Here is a 14,017-nt window from a genome sequence, read left to right as displayed (position 1 = left end):
AAGATCCACTTTCAGTGTAGAGCTTGGGAAGAGTAGGCTGGAGGAAGAGACTCATAAGCCTCAGTTCTTTGTTGGAACACGTTGCTCACTTGGAGCTGTCCGTGGTGCTGTAACTACCAACGTGCCCTGATGCCTTGCCTCACGACGATGCCCAACGACTTAGATGACTATAGGTCTAGTGATAGCTATTGGCTATGGGAACACCTTGGGCCAGTCACTGTCTCTCAGCCTAGCCTACCTCTCGGGTTTGTTGTGAGGATAAAATGGAGAGGGGAAGAACCGTGTTCATCTTCAGGAGGTCCTTAGAGACAATATAGAATATAAATGTAATACGTCAATAAATGAATAAATGTTGATGCTGAAATTGTGAAAATGGAACAAAGAGATTCTCGCTCCCTTTCTCTATTAGTAGAAGTCTGGTTTCTCTGAGGAAACAACCACCATGCACATAGATAATCAAATGTTATTAGCTGTACACACAGTTGTTTTCTCTTCAGGAAGGTTTCAGAGGATGTTTGAGAGAAACAATCCCATTTTGATAGTGCAAAAGATCAACATATAAGATTGCTACTAATTGATGTATTTGTCAGCATGCAACACAAAAAAGAATGGTTTGTTTAGATAATAATAATAAAAAAGGATAACTTAAGGAAGTTAAATTTATGAAACATAAAATATGTTCATGACGAAAGGGTTGCTGAAAAACTTTGAAACAAGGATGCAGAAAAGGGGTGGTACGGGGAAGTCGATTTTGTGTTTGTTATTGTCTTTGTTTTGTTTCTTTTTATCTATGGAAAATTAATAAAAATTTATTTAAAAAAAATAATAATAATAAAAAAGGAGACACTGCTAAATTAATTTCTCCATTTAAAGACAAGAAGTCTGTAAAATTGATTGATGATACAAGGAAATGCCAGTCTATTATTCAATGATGAACAATATGGCTAGATTCCTTTGAAAGATTTCTTTTACTCTTAGAATAAGCAAAAAATTGTGCTTCTCTCAAAGAAATGGTGCAGGTGTCCCAGGAGCTGGTGCTCTTTCATGGATTAGTATTAAATATCTACCTGTCCCAAGTTTCATCATAAGGATGGTGAACACTTCAAGGTGGTCTTGTCTGGAGAATGGTTGTGCAGAACAGGATGCATATGAAACCCTGAATCAACAAGTCTTGCCTCACAAACCTTCTAGAGTTCTTTGAGAGTGCTAACAAGCATGTAGGTTGGAGTGATCCAGTAGATCTGCTTTTGACAACATCCCTCACCAAAGGCTATGAAGAAAACTCAGCAAACATGGGATGAGAGGACAGATACCTTATGGACAGATAAGTGAGAGAATAACCACAAAGAGTCTTACGGAACCTTAAAAACCAACAAATTTCTTAAGGCATAAGCTTTGTGGACCACATTCCACTTTATCAGATGCTACCCATCTGTAAACTGCTAAGTAAGTTTCCGAGCACAATTCAAAGTGTTGGTGCTGACCTTTAAAGTCCTAAATGGCCTCAGCCCAGTATACCTGAAGGAGCATCTCCACCCCCATCATTCTGCCCAGACACTGAGGTCCAGCGCTAAGGGCCTTCTGGCAGTTCGCTCACTGCAGGAAGTGAGGTTACAGAGAACCAGGCAGAGTGCCTTCTTGGTAGTGGTGCCCACCCTGTGGAACACCCTCCCATCAGATGTCAAGGAAATAAACAACTATCTGACTTTTAGAAGACATCTGAAGGCAGCCCTGTATCAGGAAATTGTTAATGTCTGAGTTTTATCGCAGCATTATTATTATTATTATTATTATTATTATTATTATTTTGGGAGCCACCCAGAGTGACTGGGGAAACCCAGCCAGATGGGTGGAGTATAAATAAATAAATAAATAAATAAATAAATATTTTACTGATTTGAAGCTGGAAAAATGTTCTCATTTCAGAGGATAGGAATAGATGCCATTCTCACAATGGAGGCATATAAGAAGCAGGGTTCCCCATCTATGTATATTGAGACTGATACTTTTAAACTGCTCATAAATGATCTGTTGTTAGGGGTGAGCTGGCTGTGGTTTTGGTTGTACCAAATTACGATGGAAACAAAAAGGGACTGTGAGGAACTCAAGAAAGATCTATCCAAACTGGTTGAATGCACAATAAAAATGGCAAATGGGGTCCAGTGTAATTAAGTATAAACTGTAGAGTGATGTACACCGGGGCCGAAATCCTAATTTCACACGAATGCTGATGGGATGTGAACTGGCAGTGACTGGTCAGGAAAGGAATCTTGAGGTCATGGTGCAAAGCTGAGGGAAAACATTGACCCAGTGTGTGGCAGCTGTGAAAAGGGCAAATTCCATACTAAGAGATCATTAGGAACGAGGCTGAAAACAAAACCGTCTGTCTCATAATGCCTTAATACAAATCCATAGTGCAACCACACTCAGAATTCTCCATACAGTTCTGGAAATTGCATCACAGAAAGAATATTGTAGAGGGCTAAAAAGAACAGGAAAATGTAATCAAAGTGATCAGGGAACTGGAACAGAAAGCTTACAATTTGTGGGCCTTTTTCAGTTCAGACGATCTGAGGATCAGCTGTGGAAGATGATCAAGGTTTAAACTATTACGCATGATTTGGAGAAAGTGAAAGGAAAGAAATGAATAGAGAGATGTTTTCCTCCCTCTCATAATACTGGACTCCATTGGGAACATCCAATGAAACTGAATGGTGGGAGATTTGGGATGATGAAGAAGAAGAAGAAGAGTTTGGATTTGATATCCCGCTTTATCACTACCCGAAGGAGTCTCAAAGCGGCTAACATTCTCCTTTCCCTTCCTCCCCCACAACAAACACTCTGTGAGGTAAGTGGGGCTGAGAGACTTCAGAGAAGTGTGACTAGCCCAAGGTCACCCAGCAGCTGCATGTGGAGGAGCGGAGACGCAAACCCGGTTCACCAGATTACGAGTCTACCGCTCTTAACCACTACACCACACTGGACAAAATGAAGTCGTTCTTCACAGGGCACAAGAGGTGGTGATAGATTTTAAACGGGATTCGACAAATGCATGGAGAATTATGATATGAGAGGTTTCCAGACATGATGGCTGTGATGCCTCTGGGATTTTAGGCTTTGAGAAGGCAAGGAGGCCAGCAAGAGGAAGAGCTAGCAACACACAAAGGAGAGAGAAATGGCAGGTAATTCAAATAGCCTCATCCTCATTAATTAATTTTTTTTAATGAAGTTTTTCTATTTTACATTTTAGAATATTCATTTGAACAACCTTAAAATATCAGGGACTTCCCTTCTCCTTCCATGGTTCAATTTGCATGCCATAGATCCCTGCATATTTTACATAAACTCAGCCATTCCGTGTTCCATTTTTACAAAACTTATTTACACTGGTGAATTTATCCTAATGCACAATTTTCACCCATATATTCATTAAACATTTTCCAATCTTCTTTAAACGTATATTCTTCTTGTTCTCTTATTCTGTAAATTCAGTCTGCCAGCTGCGCGTATTCCATCAGTTTAAGTTGCCATTCTTCTTTAGTTGGGACCTCACTCGTTTTCCATCATCCTCACTATTTCGAAAGAAATTCGGCAAGTTGTGGCCCAGCCTTTTCGCCAACCCTTTTGACCCAGGAAGAAATAAACCCCAGTAAAATATCACAAAGCAGTGAAGGTAAAATATCACAAAGCAACACGAGCCATCTGTCAGCGATTTTTTTTTTTTGTTACCCCAGAAAGTGGCATTTGGGTTGCACCAAAAGGAGTTATATTCCAGCTATTTAATTGGCACAGCAAATGCATCGTGGAAGAAGGTTGCTTTTGGAGTCGACGGCTAACAGTCATAGCCATTACCAAACAAAGCAGACTTTTCATTTCAGCAGCCCTGAGAGAAATGATGACGCAAGGCCAAAGGGCTAACATTTCCTCAGAGAAAAAAACATCAATAGCCAATATAGTCAGCACAATTTTGCTCTCCTGTCCTTGCCATGCATTTTTGTCCAAAGGTTGCATGTAATGCTCAGCCCTGACCCTTGAGAAGAGATGAGAGGAGTTCTCCGTGGCATCTCATGTTAGGTTTCTCATTTCTAGACCTGATAAGGAAAAGAATCTCTAGAATGCAGTGCAGGGAGGAGGCAGGGATTCATTCTTGACATTTATGAGATTGTGAGGGCTGAGCTAATTTCAGGGTTTAGGTTTATTGAGATAAATGCACACACTCCAACATTTCTCCAGTGAAAATAAAGGTAAAGGGACCCCTGACCATTAGGTCCAGTCGTGACCAACTCTGGGGTTGCGGTGCTCATCTTGCTTTATTGGCCGAGGGAGCCAGCGTACAGCTTTCGGGTCATGTGGCCAGCATGACTAAGCCGCTTCTGGCGAAACCAGAGCAGCGCACGGAAACGCCGTTTACCTTCCTGCCAGAGCGATACCTATTTATCTACTTGCACTTTGACGTGCTTTTGAACTGCTAGGTTGGCAGGAGCAGGGACCGAGCAACGGGAGCTCACCCCGTCTCGGGGATTCGAACCGCCGACCTTCTGATCGGCAAGTCCTAGGCTCTGTGGTTTAACCCACAGCGCCACCCGCGTCCCAGTGAAAATAGAGAGGTCCTATTCAATAATGGTGATGATGGCAATAACAATAACAACAACAATAACAATTTTATTATTTATCCCCACCCCATCTGACCGGGTTGCCCCAGACACTCTGGGTGGCTTCAAACATAATAAAACATTAAACATTAAAAAATTCCCTATACAGGGTTGCCTTCACATGTCTTCTAAAGGTTGTACAGTTACTTATCTCCTTGACTTGGGAGTTGCATAACTCCATACGCGCCAACTTTTCTCCGATGGAAATGCCATGCCTGTGCCAAGTATTCGTGGGGGGGGGGGGGTAAGCAGGCTGGGTAAAGCTGGTAAGCTTTCGGGACTCAAGCGGAATGCTTAGTGGTGTTTCCCATTTCCTGAGGTAAATTTCAGGGGGAGCTAACTCGTGTCAGGGACGTCCTACGGAAAAGCGGGATGTTCTTGGATCAAATCAGAAACCGGGACGGTTTCTGTAAATCGGAGGGCTGTCCCTGGAAAATAGGCACACTTGGAGGGTCTATAAATGTGCCCAGTTGGACAATGCGAACCACCATTTGGAGTATAGATAGTGTCTTGGGACCAGCCAGGGATGTTTAGATAATTAAGCAGTGCCACCGTGCTCTCCCCCACTGTGCTGGAGAACACACACAAACAGAGCTCCTTCAGCACCTTGTTGTTCCTCACACTTTTCTCCAGCTGGCCTCTGTGGCCTCGGGCGGCCATCTGACTTTGTCTGGAGGGGAGTGTACAAATAATGGAGGGCATCAAGAGGTGGTTTTTGTCCATATGAAAAGCTGTCCCAACATGTAATGGGAGCAATTCCTTTGGCTCAAATTGTTGTCTTCCTCAACCTCGGCCCTCCAGATGTTCTGAGACTACAATTCCCAGCATCTCTGACCACTGGTCCTGCTAGCTAGGGATCATGGGAGTTGTAAGCCAAAAACATCTGGAGGGCTGAGGTTGAGGAAGCCTGTCTTAATATAACTCTTTGCTTGGCTTTCCTTTACCCTCATCTGATTTTTTAATTACTGGCTGGGTTCAGGATATGATAGAAGGGGAAAAAACATGTTAAAGTTCACAGCAAAGGAACAGGGTTTTTCCAGTGTTTAGTAAACCATATATTCTTTTAAAGACAAAAGATGGATATCCTATGAATCGTCTGTGAACGACCGTCCTATATTTGGCAGGAAATATGCACTGGCCTGCAGAATGAAGCTGGTAGTCTGCCGAGTTTTCCTGAGTGGCATGACAGAATTGCCCAGGAAATGCCACCTTCCCCTGGTCACCTTGTGCCCAGTGCCCTGGCACACTGTTAATTTCCCTGCCTTGAAAAAAAAAAGGAAAAAAGCCTTCCTCCTTCCAAACGCCACTGCAGAGGAAAGCGAAGAAGGAAGGAGGAAGTTTTATTTCGAACACATTATTTAAAATTCAGTTCTAGCGACAGACCAGATTGCAGTACCAAATACATGTTTCTATTAGCAATTTCCAGCAGTTAGACCCTCCTGTTTAATATAAAATCTTTTCTTTCATATCCTAGGTGGGAGCATTGTGGGGATGTGATTGAGGACAATAATCCTAGTGTGCTTCTAGATTGGAAGGTACGGGCAGGAGTGAGGTGGAGGGCTTAATTTGCAGAAAGGTTATTGAGATATCACAAATGGGCCAGCTGACAATTTATCAGATTTCCCTAGAAAGGGTAAATCAGGATAAAATGGGGATCGGGGGTGGGGAACAGACTGCCATTTTGATGCTGACAACATCACGTTGATGCCGCAAAAAACATGCATGCATAAGGAACCTGCATCCCACAATAAAGACCAGTCTGGAGGTATCTCTAGAAGGCACTGAATGAAATGCTTCCTCATTGATAAAACATCCTTACCCCACTGATAAAGGTAGAAAAAACCCCAAAATAATATTCAGAGACACCTGACACTGCACAGGCAAAGATTACCCTCTTAGAGCTAAGCCAGTTACATTAGATATGACAGCTAAGGTTTGTCTAGTAGGCATGGCCAACCTCGGCCCTCCAGATGTTTTGGGACTACAACTCCCATAATCCCTGACCACTGGTCCTGTTAGCTAGGGATGATGGGAGTTGTAGTCCCAGAACATCTGGAGGGCCAAGTTTCTAAAGATCCCTTCAATGAGGGGCTGGACCACCTTGTTTGAGAAGCAAAGTAACCATTAGGAATACGTTTTCTGTGAAGTACAATAACAACTTTGTAAAGTATACAGTTTTGGATTCCGCCCCCCCCCTTTACTTTCCCTTCTACACGGGTGCTGTTTCTCTTTTTCTTTTTCTCTCTTTTATTTATGTCTCACCATGTTTACTGCACATAAAATTATGAATTTTTAAACTTTAAATAAAGATTTGGGGGGTGGGGAGGAATGTGTTTTCTGTCAGGATTTCTGCATTGTGACAGGACTTGTGATGAAAGACATTGGCATATCAGAGGGGGAAAGAGAAGAGCTGTCTTTGCCAGATCAACACAGAAGTCAAATTAATCTGTGACATGTCAGTCAATACTTGCTCTTGCTCAGAGAGTTCTTCAAAACTGACATTGATATGAATAGCGGATCACTGCCTCTTAAGTGGATGTAACCTTGCACCAGTTGAAATCTCTCAAGGGGAGAAAACAATCACATCAAACCTCTCATCAGCCTGTACGAATCCACTTTCTTTTTTGGTTCTGAATTTCTCACACTGATTTCCACATACACTCTTTAATTGCAAGTGCCTATTTAGCTGTACAGTCCGGATGCTTTTCACACCTCAGGTCTTCAAGCATCGGGGGGCGGGGAATGCCACGAAACATTTCTATATTATTCCTTTGATGGAGACAGTTTAGAAGTGAGTAGGTTCCTAGGTGTCAGGTCTGTAGGTGGTTGCTTGCGAGTAAACAGCCAGGACTCCAACCTGTCTTTTACAAGTTTTATTAAGTGCAAACTATAAAGAAGGCTGACCGCAGAAGAATTGATGCTTTGGAATTATGGTGCTGGAGGAGACTCTTGAGAGTCCCATGGACTGCAAGAAGATCAAATTTCTGAAGGAAATCAGCCCTGAGTGCTCACTGGAAGGACAGATCCTGAAGCTGAGGCTCCAATACTTTGGCCACCTCATGAGAAGAGAAGATTCCCTGGAAAATACCCTGATGTTGGGAAAGATGGAGGGCACAAGGAGAAGGGGACAACAGAGGACAAGATGGCTGGACAGTGTTCTTGAAGCTACCAGGATGAGTTTGACCAAACTGCGGGAGACAGTGGAAGACAGGAGTGCCTGGCGTGCTCTGGTCCATGGGGTCACGAAGAGTCGGACATGACTAAATGACTAAACAACAACAATGTACAGTTCAGAGATCCAAAGCTCATGTCTGTCTCAATCACTTGCAGATTCCGGGAGTGGCTTCTTCTGGTCCCCACCCCCCCAGCCTAAGAACTTAGACACTTCTCCGAATCTCCAAATCTCCGCCTCTCCTCCTTATGTTTAATACCTCTTCGCAAACTGGGTGACGGAAGTGGCATGTCTGTTTCCCTACCAGCCTGGCTGGGTGAGCTGCTTGGGCTCACAGGAACGTCTGTGAGCCTTTGCCTCGCCTTGCCCCTCCATTCCCCCTCTGCTTTGCTGGAGGCAAACTCTCTCCACTCCCTGATACGGTGCTACTGCTCAGTGACACTGGAGGCTCCCTGTACAATTCTACCCTCCTCCCCCCTTTCGACACTAGGGCTCTATAATATCTGACACCAATGAAAGGCTAGACTGTGGATGTAAATGATAGGTATACAGTGGTACTTCGGGTTACATACGCTTCAGGTTACATACGCTTCAGGTTACAGACTCCGCTAACCCAGAAATAGTGCTTCAGGTTAAGAACTTTGCTTCAGGATGAGAACAGAAATTGTACTCCGGCGGTGTGGCAGCAGCAGGAGGCCCCATTAGCTAAAGTGGTGCTTCAGGTTAAGAACAGTTTCAGGTTAAGAACGGACCTCCGGAACGAATTAGGTACTTAACCCAAGGTACCACTGTATTGATGATAGACACCTCACTCCAAATTTCCAGATGATCTCTCCAAAAAGCATCAGGTAGGGTCACAGGAGCATGTCGCTCAGTAATCACACAGCTAAAAGTTGGAGTTAACTCTATTTTAGCAAAACCACGATTTCCACAAACTTGGTTGAGTGTCAGGCCTAATAAGCAGAGCAGCTTATTCCCAGTGGTCTTACTCCAGTTGCCGAGACTGAAAGTCCCTGCGTCCTCACAGCCATCTAGGTCCTCGCCTATCCAGGGCTTTCCCCAAGCAATCAGAGACTGCTTCTGGATGCAGCCAACCTCTCCTCTGCCCGTTTCAGCCCTCTACTGGTTCTGGGAGATAAGCGAGGAGGGGGATTTGTCTCAGGAAGAAGGGGAGACACCTGTGACTCTTCACCAGCCAGACTCATCTCTGCCTCTTGGCCCCCTTCCTTGCACTTTCCGGTTTCAGCTTCTGGCTCTGATTCCGGACTTCTTTCTGTCACAGACTCTCTCTGCTCACTAAGCCCTGTTACCTCTTCAGCTTCCAACACCACCTCTTTCCCAGTCTTCTCCCTCTGACCACTCACTGTCATCCCACCTCCTCTTCCCGGTCTCAGAGCCTTCTTCCCTTGGTGGTTCCCCGGCTGGTACCTGCCACTTTCCCTCTGCATCCAACCAGTCTGTGACAGGTAGGTGTTAAAAAGGATGGGGCACAAGGTGGAATTCTGCAGTGCCTCACACATCAAAGCTTTGAAGTAGGAAAGGTCCATGCAGGGGGTGGGGTGATGCTGTACTAGGTAAGGTAAAGGTAAAGGACCCCTGGACAGTTAAGTCCAGTCAAAGGCGACTATGGGGTGTGGCACTCATCTCACTTTTCTGGGTCATGTGGCCAGCAGGACTAAACCGCTTCTGGTGCAACAGAACACTGTGACGGAAACCAGTGCACACAGAAACGCCATTCACTGTCCCGCCACAGTGGTACCTATTTATCTACTTGCACTGGCGTGCTTTCAAACTTCTAGGTTGGCAGAAGCTGAGACAGAGCAATGGGAGTTCACTCCATCATGGGGATTCGAACCACCAACCTTCTGATTGGCAAGCCCAAGAGGCTCAGTGGTTTAGACCACAGTGCCACCTGCTCTCCTGACAGCAGGGTTCCTGCAACTTACCAGGATGTCAATGCCAGGGCTTTGTGAGTGCAATGGTGGGAGCATTGGATTGGCTTTGTCTGTGCACCCACACAGCTCCAACTTCACCACTGTTGTGCCCCCACCATTGCGGTACATGATCCACTGTTGGGAAGGTGGAAGCACCAGGGAGAGAGAGGTCTGTAGGATCCAGTCTGGCCTTCAGCTCGTTGTCTTGGAGCCATAGAATTGCTTCCTTGGTAACTAACCTCACCAGGGCCAGATTTAGGTTTGATGAGGCCCTAAGCTACTGAAGGTAATGGGGCCCTTTCTATGTCCAGCTGTCCTTTGTCAACAACAAATTGTTGCTGTGTCTTGTGTTGAATATATGCTGTATGATAATTTATGGACATAATAGGTATCTAAAGCCATTTGCACACAATAGAATATGTATTTTATCAAAGCAATTGTTGAAAAGTCTATGCAGAATGCAAAGTTCATGCAAAATGTAGGTACCCTATATATAGAAATGAGCAAAGCAGTGATATTTTAGGGAGAAGGCTAGCAGGCAGGGCCCTTTATGTACATCATAGGAGCCATGAAACACTGTTACTGTATGTAGGTTTTATTTTATGTGTTTTTTATCTTATATTTTGGAAATGTACATCCAGGTTTTTCCCCCTTTAATTTTTTTTTACGCCCCCCAAGAGAAAGAGAGGCCCTAAGCCAGGGGTCAGCAAACTTTTTCCAGCAAGGGGCTGGTCCACTGTCCCTCAGACCTTGTGGGGGGCCGGATTATATTTTGAAAAGGAAAAAAAAGAAAAAAGAACGAATTCCTATGCCCCACAAATAACCCAGAGATGCATTTTAAATAAAAGGACACATTCTACTCATGTAAAAACACGCTGATTCCCGGACCGTCCTTGGGCCGGATTCAGAAGGTGATTGGGCTGGATCTGGCCCCTGGGCCTTAGTTTGCCTACCCATGCCCTAAGCTATAGCTTGTTTAGCTTATACGTAAATTCGGCACTGAACCTCACCTCCACCCTCAGCAAAATAGCATTAGCAATGGTGTGCCATGATATCACCAGCGATCTTGATCTATCAGTTGCTAATTGCTTTTCGTCTCCAGAGTTCTTTTCTCACATCTTCGGCCCGTGAACCTGAGCCGCCTAAAAGAAGCAATAAAAGTTTCCAGAGATAACCTCCTATTGCCTTTCCTGATTATTCAGCAGAAACCCAAGATCCATCTGCTGGGGTCCCCTCTCTTAAAGAGCAGGTTGAATGAATGACCGGCATATTCACTCTTTTGTCTTCCCGGCCAGTCATGAAATACTCACCTCATTTGGAATGGATGGGGAAAGGCCCATAGGAATAGAGGAACCCTTTTGCCGTTCCGTAAGGTCAGTCAGCCATGGCGTTTCCCAGTCCAATCTCAGAGCAAGCCTTTGATCCGAGAAACTTTGTCCCCAGATTATTTACCCAAGGCTATCAGTCTTGTTAAATTATTACTCAAGCGCACAGAAACTGGCAAGCGTGTCTTCCCTTGGCGACTGGGCTAAATGCTGGACTGTGGCACAGCTGAATATATGGGTGTTCGCTGAACTGCTCTAATTTTGTTAAACTTCCAGAGCTTGCATGTTGTCTGTCCACAAGTTCCAGCACTCAAGTGCTTGCAGAAACAGGAGAGAATGGCTTACTAATATGGGGGCGGGGAGGGGGGCAGGCACTGATTAACTAATCAGTGGCCTTTCCGGGTGTCTCCTGAGGACAAGATCCTGGTATCTGAAAATATCCAGAGATTTTCCAGGTGTCTGGAGACATTGGCAGGACCTCCCTTGTTGAAAAGCACCTCAGAAACATTGTGTCCCGTGTTGTTTTCTTCTTATCGTTAATGTAGTGAAGAGCACTGCTGTTGTGGGGGTGCTAGGTTTTGATGTGACCTCCTCCGGAGGGTTCCAGCTCCAGAGGGTAGCAAGACTTGCCATTTCTCAGGGTTCCTTTCAAGGGAAGCAATAGTACTACTCTATTCTTCCCTGGGGGACGCGGGTGGCGCTGTGGGTTAAACCACAGAGCCTAGGACTTGCCGATCAGAAGGTTGGCGGTTCGAATCCCGACGACGGGTGAGCTTCCGTTGCTCGGTCCCAGCTCCTGCCAACCTAGCAGTTCGAAAGCACGTAAAAGTGCAAGTAGATAAATAGGTACCGCTCCGGCGGGAAGGTAAACGGCGTTTCCGTGCACTGTTCTGCTTCACCAGAAGCGGCTTAGTCATGCTGGCCACATGACCCAGAAGCTGCACACCGGCTCCTTCAACCAGTAAAGCGAGATGAGCGCCGCAACCCCAGAGCCGGCCACGACTGGACCTAATGGTCAGGGGTCCTTTACCTTTCTTTATTCTTCCTTGGTCAGACCGCACCTGGAATGCTGTGTCCAGTTCTGGGGACCTCAATTTAAGAAGGATGTTGACAAGCTGGAAGGTGTACAGAGGAGGGCAACCAAGATGATCAAGGGTCTGGAAACCAAGCCTTGTGAGGAACGGTTGAAGGAGCCGGGTATGTTTAGCCTGGAAAAAAGGAAACTGAGAGGAGATATAATAGTCTTCTTCAAATATCTCAAGGACTGTCAAATGGAAGAGGGAACAAGCTTGTTTTCTCCCATGCTGGAGGGTAGGATTCAAACCAATGGATTCAAGTTACAAGAATGGAGATTCTGACTCAACATCAGGGAAAACTTTCTGACAGTAAGAGCTGCACAGCAATGGAAGGGTCTTCCTCAGGAAATTGTAAACTCTCCTTCCTTGGAGGTTTTTAAGTAGAGGTTGGATGGCTATCTGTTATGCTTGAGATTCCTGCTTTGAAGGGCTTTGGACAGCCTTGGTGTCTGTTCCAGCTCTACAATTCAATGAATCAATTTTAGGGTTGCCATATTCCAAAAAGTGAAAATCCGGGCACAATAGTGGTTGAGCTTTTTTTTCTTTCTGGCAATGTTTTGTTCTGTTGCCCAAAGTTTTTGAACTATTTTAAAGGAAATTCACCCAAATCTAGCCTTCCAACATGAGTTGCTGGATTTCCCCAGACATTTCAGCGATTTCCTCCTGTGTACTGTTTCCAACTGCCGTATTCTGACTATGTCTGTGAAATAAAGCGATTCCGCTTGGGTGGAAAAGCACATTCTCCTCTCCCCCTCAGTCCGCAGGCGCCTGAGGCACGTCATGCTGCAGGGGTCCATGAATCACAGCAGAATGGCACCAGGCTCTCTGCAACGTATGACATTTCCGCTGGCCGATAGCCAGTGTTTTCCTTTTAACAATCTGACGCTCCACCCTGTCGGAGGATGCCCTGCCCAAAGGCAGATTCAGGACGTGAAACAACAGATTTGTTTTAGAATACGAGCCTTTCAGTGGTATGGAAAGGAAATGAATGTGAATCCCCAACTGCACTTTCTGGAATGCCGGTGTTTACTTGTTCTTCATAGATCAGGCATTTCTCCCATAAAACCCACCCCCTCTGGGTTGATTATTGTAGTTTAGGGACAACCTGCCCCAGTCAATGTTACATACCAGAGGTGGGGGGCAGGGAATGAAAAGGAGACAAAAACATTTGCTAGCATCTCTGGATTCTAGGTGTGGTATGAGCACAGCGCCTCTGAAGTGGCAGGCGCTGGAAGCAGGACAAAGCTGGATGCATTCTGGTGATAAACCCATAGCTGTCAACTTACAGATTTGAAAATAAGGGACCAGCAGCCTCGAAAATAAGGGATTTTAGTCAGCCAGCTGCTTTCCTTTCCCCCATAACAGTCAATCAAAGGAGCCTCCAAAACAAATCCAAAAGCCCCCCTCCCACGAGATCGCCGCCCGCCATTGTACTCAACCAGCTCCTTTCCTTTCTCCCCCCACCATGTGCCCCCGCTCCAGACAGACCTTTTCCCTGGCAAGGGTGAGTGGGCCGTCGATGACATATCCATCCGATTCCAAGCACAGGTATGTTCAACTTCTGAGCCCCTCCGAGCCAAAGTCAGAAAGCCCAGCCAGCAGCCAAACAAAGCCTCAAGCGGTGGTTCCCACAGCGCAGCAACCCGGCAAAGGGGGTACAGCAAGGAAAACCACTGTCACTTCTCTGCTGGGAAGCGCTGAGCAAAGGCGAGTCCCCAGGCAACACGGCCGATTTGATTGGCACAAGGCATGGAAGCTCCACCCCCCAGTCGTTCTTAGACTCCTTATTGGGTGAGCAATGCAGCCAAGCAACACAGTTGGAGCCTCCCTCCTCCCTGGCTGGCGGGGAGGGAGGGAG

At 45.5% G+C, this 14,017-nt stretch overlaps 1 long non-coding RNA gene across 1 annotated transcript; it reads right to left on the bottom strand.

Moving 5' to 3' along the window:
* Window positions 1-3,203: 3,203 nt before the first annotated feature.
* LOC144325075 (uncharacterized) lies at window positions 3,204-13,433 on the bottom strand. Its single transcript, XR_013390366.1, has 2 exons — window positions 11,069-13,433; window positions 3,204-3,621 (listed from the first exon to the last, which is right to left on the bottom strand). It is a non-coding gene; the product is annotated as an uncharacterized LOC144325075 (long non-coding RNA).
* Window positions 13,434-14,017: the final 584 nt, after the last annotated feature.

This window comes from Podarcis muralis, chromosome 1, assembly GCF_964188315.1.
Source record: "Podarcis muralis chromosome 1, rPodMur119.hap1.1, whole genome shotgun sequence".
Lineage (NCBI taxonomy): Eukaryota > Metazoa > Chordata > Lepidosauria > Squamata > Lacertidae > Podarcis > Podarcis muralis.
The sequence above is the reverse complement of the archived record's forward strand: the minus strand, read 5'-3'. Positions and strand labels throughout refer to the sequence as shown.